Consider the following 11,733-nt stretch of genomic DNA (forward strand, 5'->3'; position numbering starts at 1 on the left):
GGATGGCTGGAGGAGTAGGAAGAGTTATGTCCCTAGGCCACGAGGAAGCGGTAGCTGATCCTACGATAGTTATTGGTACATTTCTCCTCGATAACTCATATGCTTGCATACTTTTCGATAGTGGAGCATAGAAAAGTTTCGTAAGCCACAAATTTGCACACCTGTTAAACAAAAACCATGTGCATTAGATAATTCATTCACGGTAGAAATGGCTAACGGGAAAACGGAGAGTACTAACCGCATATACGTAGGTTGTACTTTAACTTTAGATGGCCATACTTTCAAGATAGATCTCATGCCAGTCCAAATTAAATGTTTCGATGTTATCATCGGCATGGATTGGTTGAGTCTTCTTCGTGCCGACATCATGTGCCTTGAAAAAGCAGTTCCTCTTAACCTTCCTAACAACGAAACATTAGTTACCTACGATGACAAACCTAGTACGAGCCTTCGCATCATTTCGTGCATTCAAGCCCAGGAGTGCTTGCGAAAGGAATATCATGCATTCCTCGCACACATCATCGATACGAGTCAAGAAATGAAAGACATTCAGAAAATCCCCGAAGTACGCGACTTTCCCGACATCTTCCCAGAAGAACTTCCCGGTTTACCACCACAATGCCAAGTCGAGTTTAGAATCGACATAGTGCCAGGAGCTACCCCAGCAGCCAAATCTCCTTATCGTCTGGCACCGGCCAAGATGCAGGAACTTTCCAGTCAAGTTAACGAACTTCTCAAGAAGTGATTCATTAGGCCAAGCTTCTCACCATGGGGAGCACCGGTCTTGTTCGTTAAGAAGAAAGATGGATCATTTCGCATGTGCATCGACTACAGAGAACTCAACAAACTTACCATTAAAAAACGTTATGCCATGCCCTGAATTGATGATTTATTTGATCAACTTCAAGGAGCCAACTACTTCTTGAAGATAGATCTGCAATCCGTATATCACCAACTGTGAGTGTTAGAGGAGAATGTTCCCAAGACAGCCTTCCGAACTCGTTATGGACACTACAAGTTTGTGGTTATGTCGTTCGGATTAACAAACGCGCCCGTCGTATTCATGGATCTGATGAATAGGGTGTGTCGTCCTTACTTGGATCAGTTCTTCATCGTCTTCATTGATAACATACTCATCTACTCTCGAAGTAAGGATGAACATAGTCAACATCTCCATAGAATCTTAGAAACTTTGAGAGCGGAGAAGCTCTATGCGAAGTTCTCCAAGTGCGAATTTTGGATCCGACGAGTCGAATTTTTGGGCCATGTTGTTAGCGAAGAAGGAATACACGTGGACCCTTCCAAAATCAGGGCCATTGAGAACTTGTCAGCACCGAAGACACCTACAGAAATTCTTCAATTTCAAGGTCTTGCTGGCTACTATCGCAGGTTCATTCAGAACTTCTCCAGCATAGCAAAACCTCTAACAACCCTGACCCAGAAATGCGTGGCCTTTGACTGGGAAGAGAAACAGGAAAGAGCGTTCCAAACACTCAAACGAGCCTTGTGCACCGCACCGATACTATCCCTCCCCGAAGGGATAGAAGACTTCACTGTCTATTGTGATGCATCCAATCAAGGACTCGGATGTGTTCTAACGCAGTGAGGTAAAGTCATAGCCTATGCCTCGAGACAGCTGAAGACACATGAGGTTAACTACACCACCCACGATCTTGAACTAGGAGCAGTCGTATTTGCTCTAAAGATCTGGAGACACTACCTGCATGGTACAAAAATCACGATCTTTACAGACCACAAGAGTCTACAACACATCTTCGACCAGAAGGAGCTCAACATGAGACAACGACGGTGGGTAGAGCTACTCAGTGATTACGAGTGCGAAATTTGTTATCATCCAGGTAAAGCCAATGTAGTAGCCGACACCCTGAGTCGGAAAGAATATACTGGTCGTAGAGTCAAATCTTTGAATCTAACTATCCATTCAAACTTGTCCATGCAAATTAAGGAGGCTCAGCTCGAAACTTTGAAAGAAACAGACCGACGCTTTGAAAGAAACTGACCAAGTCTACACACTTCCTGCCGATCAAAGAAACAGACAAGATGGAGAAACTTACAAGAACTTACATTAGGGAAATTCTAAGGCTGCACGGTGTTCCTTTATCTATTATCTCGGATAGAGATAGTAGATTCACTTCGAGGTTCTGGCAGTCATTACAAAGTTCCCTAGCAACTAGGCTGGACATGAGTACGGCCTACAATCCACAGACCGACGGGCAAAGTGAGAGAACTATCCAAACCTTAGAAGATATGTTGCGTGCCTGTGTGATTGACTTTGGAAAAGCTTGGGATACCCATTTACCCCTCGTTGAATTTTCCTACAACAACAGTTATCACACGAGCATAAAGGCAGCTCTATTCGAGGCCCTCTATGGCCGACAGTGCACATCCCCTCTGTGCTAGGCTGCGGTGGGTGTACCCAGTTAGCTAAGGGATGAGTTCCTAAAAGCACTCTCACGAGTCCGGAGATCATTCGGGAAACGATAGAGAAGATCGTTCAAATTCGTGAACGATTGAAAGCCTCTAGACCGACAGAAAAGCTACGCTGACAAGCGAAGGAAACCGTTGGAATTCCAGGTGGGCGACCGAGTCCTACTGAAGGTCTCACCCTGGAAGGGCTTAATATGCTTTGGAAAGCATGGGAAGCTCAATCAGAGATACAGAGGGCCTTTCGAGATTCTCGCGAGAATCGGCCCTGTAGCTTACAAACTCAATCTACCGCAAGAACTCAGTAACGTACATCCTACCTTGCATGTCTCAAACTTGAAAAAGTGTCTATCCGACGAGACTCTTGTTATTCCACTCAACGAGATCGAGATCAACGAGAGCCTTAACTTCGTGGAGGAACCATTAGAGATCATGGACCGAGAAGTCAAGCAAACGAAACAAAGTCGTATCCCAATAATGAAGGTTCGCTGGAACGCAAAACGGGGACCTGAATTCACTTGAAAACGAGAGGATCAGATGAAACAGAAATATCCTCATCTTTTTCCTTAGTTGCTTGTAAATACTTTATTTGCTTAGACTTTAATTTCGGGATGAAATTCCCTTTAACAAGGTGATGATGTGACAACCTGGAATTTTCATTCAGTCAAACCCTAAAAGTCAACCACTTCGTATCATAAATTAATATCATTATTTCTTATTTTAAGAAATATAAAGTTTGTTTGATTATTTTAATATTATTTTTAAACCAACGGGTGATAGCAAGTGTCGTCTCGGGTTTTAAATTTTAAAAACCGCAAACACCTTGCGTCTTAGAAACTCTCGGCCAAACTATTTCGTTTGAGTCGAAAAATCATACCAAAATCCGAAAACTCATGCTTATCCATGAGTTTACTCCTTAAGTCTAGTCAATATGAGTTTACTCCCCATTTATCCAAAAGAGTAAACTCCCAAAAGAGTAAACTCAAGAAAATCTCTCAAGTAGCAAACTAGAAACAATTCAAGATCTTCAAACTTGTAAGTGTTCTATCCATTCCAAGTTGATTAAACACTTAATCTAGTGTTTGTGCATCTATTCATCCATTCACTTTTGTGTTTTTGATTAGATTTCCAAAAACACCAAGAACACCAAGAACACACACTAAGTGTTCTTGGACTTTTAGCATACTTCAAGCTTCCTTATTGTAAGTACTTCACTCCTTGAGTCTTATTGAGATAGTATTACAAGTTAGTATCAAGAAATTATTCCAAGAACTCATGGAACAAGGTGTTCACGGTCCAAGAAGGTTCTTGGGCTGTAAACACCATAAATGACACCAAAGTGTGTCTAAGACGCAAAACTAAGCCCTAGTTGATGTTTAAACTTTCCTTGACATGTTTAAACCCTTCCTTATTGTGTTTAAGCCTAGAAAAACATCAAAGACCATCAAAGATAGGTGTTTACGGTTTGGGGATCTCCTAAAACCGTAAACACCCTAAAGTGGGTTTAAGTTTGTCAATTTTCTTCCTTAGGCTTAGAAACTAGCACATACTTTTACCTACTTGTGTTAGGGACTTGAAAACATGGCTATACACTTCTCCATAAGGTTTTACAGTAGTAAACCCAAAGGAAAATGCCATTAGGCCGTAAACTCCTCAAAGGAGGTGTTTTGTTGCCCTAGTCCCTTCCAAAGGCCAAACCACTTAGTAGAATTACTTCAAAGGGCTTGCTAAACCACAAAACAACACTTGGACCTTAAGACTAGAGTTTACTGCCGTAATCTCCCTAGGTCTTGAGCATCAAAACCGTAAACTCCAAGGGAGTTTACCCTTGAGCCCCAAAATCAATGGCAAGGTCCTTTAGCACTTAGATGCAATCCTTATGGCTTGTAGCACTTATATAAGGTGTTTTACATGCCTTAGGATGTCTTAACTTTGTCAATTAGTGGTTTAAAGTCTAATTGGATACATATATGTGTGATTATATGTTAACTAGGATCATTGAGTGTGAACAAGTCTTCACTTGTCACCTAGCAATCCTACATCATTCAGTTCATCCAAACCACCATCTACAGGTGAGTTCATACCCCTAAATGAATATTTTAAATGTTTTTAAATGCTTTAATGTGGGGGGGATAAAAGTAGAAAACAACATGTTATTAAATCACTCATAATATTTTATAACTGTGTTTTCATCCAGCAGATTTCACATACTACAAAATGTGATGCATGAAATGGTTTTCCATCTTAAAATACCTTGATAATAAAAGTATTAGTTTTGAAATGTTTATTAACATGACATCAAGACACTCTTAATTATAATTCAAAACTCTTAGATACCTTGCAAAACCATTACGTTTACCTTCTTGAACAACCAACTACCTTTCAGTAAATTATCATAGGGATAATTTGAAGATATCAAACATTATTCCTATTACAAGGAATCACACCAGAGTCAGTTCATTCGTGAGTCTACACCAGTACATTACCTGATACATGAGTACATATACATATGCTTACCTGATACATGAACATGTTTACATATACTTACCTAATACATGAACACACTTACATGAATACCATACATGAACACTGTTACATAGATGCATTATCCTGTATTCACTTACTTGGATACTCGTATCTCGATTTGGGAAGATGATTTATTTGTACTTTTATGTGTAAATTATCTTTCCTATCCCGGTTCAATGGGATATCTAGGCGGGACTAACTATTCTGAATCCCACTGATTAGCACCAGTGGTCGATGGCCATCTACGGAGTTCTAAGGTTACTACATATACTAGGTAGATCGATATTGGAACTAAACATTCCTCCATCCTGCTGTTGCAACAGAGGATGGGATGAAAATCTTCGGATGATCATTCAGTTACTATTTATATTAGGTAGATCGATATCGGGACTAACCCTTCCACCCATCTGTTGCTGCTACAGAGGACAAGTGGATAATCTTGGGATGTTCATTAGGTTATACTTTTCGCTTAATGTGATGTTGTGTTACTCCTAGTACCCAGTGACAACACTTACATTAGTACATTTTCCTGTTTACTTTATTTTATGATACTTTCACATAAACGATGAGTTAGACTAAGTACTTTAGTACTAGTTAATAGAAGGAAAAACTATCATTTTACATACAAAACATTCGGGTCTTGTTTGAAGACTACATTTCATAATAATAGAAAATAAGGGATTTTCTAGGGCTTTTCATACTTATATCAACATTTTCATTTAAAGGTTTACATGACTTTTAAAACAGCTTTTCAAAGCAAGTCAATGACACTTAAATACTTATGAATTCACCAGCTTTGAAGCTGATACTCTCTTTCAAAATAACATGTATTCTCAGGTCATCAGTAGACAGGTACGGTGGCCAGGTTTTTCAGAAGACGGAGCAGACAAGTCTTGTCTTTTGTTTTGATTATATATTTTTGGTGTCTTATTACAATGAAATAAAACACATGTATTAAAAATTTACTTATAATGCAATGGATGATGTCGTTGCTTGTTTACTATTTTACACTGTTGTGATATTGTTCATGATGTCCTCCACCCCTGAACGTTTCCGCCGTTCGTGGTTTTGGGGTGTGACAGTAGCTTCACAAGATGGAGTACATGAAACTTCATTTACCATAATGGATGAGGAACTCACATTTTATTTTATTACTATTTTAATTTCCCTTTGACTTAAAAAACTAAGAAAGTCAACCTTAAAATTCAAATTTAGAAAGTTAAACTTAAAAATCAAACTTGGAAAGTCAAACTTAAAAGTCAGATCGAAAAACTAAATTTGAAAATTTGAAAGCTAAATGAGAAAGTCAAAGTTTAAAGTCAAATGTCAAACTTGAAATTAAAAGTCAAATTTTGAAGTCAAAAGTCAAAAATTAAAGTCAAAAACCAAAAATTGAAAATTTTGAAAGAAAATGGAATTTAAAAATAAAAGAAATTGATTTTTGGGGTTAAAAGTGTCAATTTTCGAAAGTTGGAACCGAGAGGGACTTCTTTTGAGTTAAATTTCGAAGAATTATTCCATCTAGCATGTTAGATCAGCTAGAAAAGGTGTTGGGTTGTTGAACCACAGGACCCGGGTTCGATCCCCGGCAACCCCAAAACTCCACTGAATTTTTTTAATGAACGGTGCGAAGTCTTGAGCTGACCAGCACCTCCGACTAAAGCCTTGCACACCGTCCGAAGCCGCTTCGCCAAGAACACCATCCGAAGCCACTTAGTCGTACACGGAGAACAGTAAACAGCTGAGCTATACATGCGAGAAGCTGCTGAGCCGCACACCCAGTTGTACACCCCGAGTCGTACACTCCAAACCGCACACTTCCTAGCCGCACACCTGAGCCGCAGACCTTCAACTGGCCACACACCTTCAACAGATTCGCAAAAAAAAACGTTTTCACCCTTTTTGCTCCAAAACTCGATCAAAAACTCTTTTTTATGAACAATGCAAAGAAGAATCCCCCCTTATTTTGCCACAATCTATCCTAAAATGTAAAATTCCTTTCAAAATAAGATCAAATAAGCTCCAGATCTAAAAAAAATTGATTGATACAACCCAAGCTTTGATACCAATTGTAAGTCCCAAATCTATAGATCCAAATCAGTAGTCAATGAATTGCAAGCAATCAATCAGAGTGTAGAAGGAGTAGAATGAGAATAACATCAAGCGTGCACACATCTATTACACATAAATGTCAGGTACACCTTGAAAAACACACATACACATACGTCACTATAAGGACACACTAACACAACCCTTTTATACTACCCACAGCAGCACACACGTGTGTAGCCGCACACATGTGTGTAGATGCACACACACAAACTTATCCAACATAGACAACCAAACCATACTCTATCAACCTACCAAGATCTATACAAAAGAATGCCCAACCCAAAACACAAAAGTATAGCCTATCAATTTTATCAATCGACTATTTCACGGTGAGTTCAATATAGGGACTATTGTATGTTTTGTGTTATATATTCAATATACTTTCTTGTGTTATATCGGATTTATGCCTTTGGCCAAGTAGAGCATGACTCGTATAAATTCTGGTATTAGCTTTTTTTCCTTTGGGCATGTAGAGCATGATTCGTATAACTTCTGGTATTGGCATAGGGTTATGTAGGGTTGAAAGCCTGTCTATGCTAGCAAAATGATAATCCGAAATTTTATTTTCTGTGCCATTTGGGCTAAAGCTTTATTGATGTATATCAAGTATGGAAATTATAAATTGGAGACACGTCCTTGGAGAACACTCCACAGAGATACGTGAGTGGAGGACCGCCACTATAACCAGAATCTCTTAGATAGGGAGCGTGACTTGAGTGTATAGATCTATACGGGGCTGACTACCCTGCACCTGGCTGCTAGCTACAGCCGAACCGAAAGGTTCAAGCGTGATGAAAGTCATAAAGTGATTTGGACTATTTATTGCCATATCTAGTCCATCGTATGGTTATGGAACTGGCAATTTGGATAACAGAGATTCACTATGTAGTAATAATGGATTCAGTAACTAGTTTACTTTGTACTATTAGTTTTATACATGTGTTAAAACTAATACATTTCATAAGGATAACCAAGTTTTCAGTATACATCTTTTACATTACATTTCAGATCGGTAACCAACTTTTAGAAAAATATGGGATTTTCCTGGGATAACAATTGTACATAACCAGAATCGTGTAACAAAACAGTTAACTAAACTTTACATATAAGAAAATATGGGATTTTCTTGGGTTCGTAACTTTTTCAGAAACCGAAAGGAAACTTGTTCACTTTCAGAAAACAAAACCGCTTATGAACTCACCAGCTTTATGCTGATTTTTTTTTAAATGCTTGTATTCTCAGGTCCGCAATAGACAGGTACCCGATGGTCCTTTTGACGAAGACGGAGTGCGTTGAAGACACGTCTAAACTTTTGCTCGTATATACTTATGTATAACACTTGTACCACTTTGTTTTCAAACAAGTGTAAATTTTCATATGTAATGTAATGGTTGTTTACTTTGCTTACTATGTGCATTGGTTATGATATTCAACATGAAGTCACCTCCGCTCCGGAACGTTTCCGCCTACGGTTTCTTGGTGTGACAATGATAAACATTAAGTCACCCTTTTCCACTCTTACTACTCCATGTTAGTGTGCTGGTTACCTACCCACACTACACCAACGACTTGGTAAGGTACAAAGTGTAAATTCATGGGTTAGCATCAATTTCACATTTTCCTAAAGTAGCTAAGATTCGGAATTAAAAAAAAAAAGTTTAGTTACTTTATATTTATCATTATACTTTTAATGAGAATTATAGTACTTGTGCTACTCGTTCGGCTAACGACCCTCCACCAGTCAAGGAAACGGTGGGTGAGAGTGGACACCAATTAAGCTACCATTTTATAGACAAAAACCTTATACCCCCTTATAGACCAGCTTCGTCAATGAGGCCTACTAACGGTAAGACTGAATTTTTTCTTATACATATATATACATATTAACCCTTAATATTATAATAGTATAAGGGTTGAATTTTAATTTTTAAAACTCTAGGGTTTGGAATTAAAGTGTGTGTGAGACTTTACAAATTCCAAGACTTGAATGAAAGTTTTGAAACTATTCAAGACTTTTCATTTCTATAACTTATGAGTTTTAATGGTTTTTAAAGAAAAGACTTTTGGAATCCCATAACTTGAGGAGAAGTTATGGAGTCCATTGATTGACATTTAGATCAAGAATTACACTAACAAACAATTTGCAAATAATTCATATGATCTACTAAAACTCATAAGTATGGACATTCATATCTACCACCATCACCAATATCAACAATCGTAACTACATCCACAACAAATGCTAATGGATGTATTGTGGAAACTGTGGGAGGTCAAAACAATTCCTCTACTTAGGAACAGATGGACATTTAAAAATTGATGTTTGGAAAAAGAAACTTGAGTTACTAATCATATCTTACATAATTTTTTCATCATATAACCTTCTGGTCTACAGGTACATATGAATTCAAAAGTAAAATTATCATATTATTTGCAGGCTGCTGCCACCAAGCCCTTGTGCTACCTATAAAGTAAATCCTTTCTTCAAAGAGTAGATTCAACAGGGTACACTTGGGGAAATGTAGGAAATGAAATATGGGAATTATATTGGGAGGAGTTTTAAGGTGGCTAAATATATGTTTTAAATTATTTTTTAGTAAACATTTACATTTAAACATATGTGTACATTGTTATGTATAGAAAAACTATTGTTTGGATGGAGCAAAAGACACATAAGTGAGGAAATCTTGGGAAAGTAAAGTGACACAAAGGTTATATATATATATATATATATATATATATATATATATATATATATATATATATAGTGCGGAACACAAAAAGAAACCCAGTTGGCAAGATACCACCTCATATTACAGTAGAAGTTTGGAACTCCTAGCAAGAAAAATGGAATACAGATGAATAAAAGCATAAATCTGATAGAACATATATGTAGAATGGTGTGGCGGATGGAATAACACAACCTACGCATAATGTTGGGTCCGCTTCTCATTTGAAGGTTGCTTCTGATTTGGGAGTTTTGTTAATGGTTCATCAGAATTTGTATGATTATTTTTATGTGTATATTTTGCATTTTATGATATTTATACAGGAGATGAAATAAGTACGTGATCCACTACATAGTGTGTGTTTCTTATATACACACACGGACAATCACGATAGAGTTACATTTACAAATAAAAAAATAGAAAAATGCATGTGACATTCATTTCAGTGAAAAATTTTATATTGTTGACTTCATACTATTCATAACTTTGATATCCTTTTAACAAATTTTTATTTTGTAGGCGGCCTTAAAAAATGAAAAAAAAGGGATAAGATGGAAGTTGTAAATGGCAAAATATTTTATGATATTGTTGATGATCATGACAAGAAAAGAAGACTGTGTGGATTTGACTCGTATACAAAGATGGTTCCCATGATTAACGATACAACGGAAGTATCTAATTATATCCTACAAAAAAAATGTTGAATAATAAGAATTTAGGGAGCTTATTAATCATTAAAAAAATAGCAAAACCAGGAATTTAAGGAGATAATGAAAATCAAAGATGACCAATACAACAAAAGAATTGAGCAACTTAATAAACAATTACAATCGACACTAACTCTTATTAATGGTTTTAAAGACCTACAAAACTAGTAGATCATAATATGTTAATTTGTTTATTGCAAGCTATCTATTTGAGATTATTCACTTTTCATTTTCGATGTAATAAATCTTTATTGTTTTATTTTATGATATAAATGTTATTTGATTTTTTGTTATTTTTGTTTTTATATATTATTGCAAAATAATTTGGATTTAATTTGTAAATTAATTATCCATCCGTAGCCATCTAGCTTTGTAACAAAAATATTCCTAGGTATTTTCCTATGGAATCTGCTATAGAATATGTAGACCAAAGATTTTGCTAGGGATACATCACGACGATTTTAGCTAGGGATACATCACAATGGATTTAGGTAGAGATTCATCACCACGAATTTTGCTAGGGATTCATCAAAACATATTTAGATAGGGATTTATCACCACCGATTTTGTTAGGAATTCATCACTACTGATTTTGCTACGAATCCATTACAACAGAATTTGTGATGGAAGAACTACTACTGAATTCGCAAAAGAATCCTACAACGGAACACCATATACAACGGGTTTCATTCTGTTATCACATTTGTGATGGAATTATTGTTTCCGTTGCAAACCCTCGCTATGAGGTTTTTAGGAATGAAAATGCTCCGTCGCAAAGTCCATAAAAATTCATCTTTTGGAAGGAATTCGAGTATTTTGTAACATATTCTTTCTCTAACAATATCGGCTTTTTATTGTAGTGTCATCTTGGGCTGACACTTTGTTTGCATTGGCCACTCAAGGCGGGTCCATTTACAAAAAAAAAATAATAATAATAATAAAATAAAAAATGCATATATATATATATATATATATATATATATATATATATATATATATATATATATATATATATATATATATATATATATATATATATATTTTGTCACAGGTCTTTTAGGGAAGTTTATCCGTCTTAGTCTTATGGTAGGTGATGTGAATCATCCTACCTTGCTTTACCGTATTGATATATTTATTTACTTATTTATTTATTCTTTTTCAGAAGTCTTTTAGGAAAGTTTTTCAATCTTATCGTAGGTGATGTAAAATATCCT

The sequence above is a fragment of the Lactuca saligna genome, chromosome 4, assembly GCF_052625555.1.
Source record: "Lactuca saligna cultivar CGN05327 chromosome 4, ASM5262555v1, whole genome shotgun sequence".
Taxonomy (NCBI): Eukaryota; Viridiplantae; Streptophyta; class Magnoliopsida; order Asterales; family Asteraceae; genus Lactuca; species Lactuca saligna.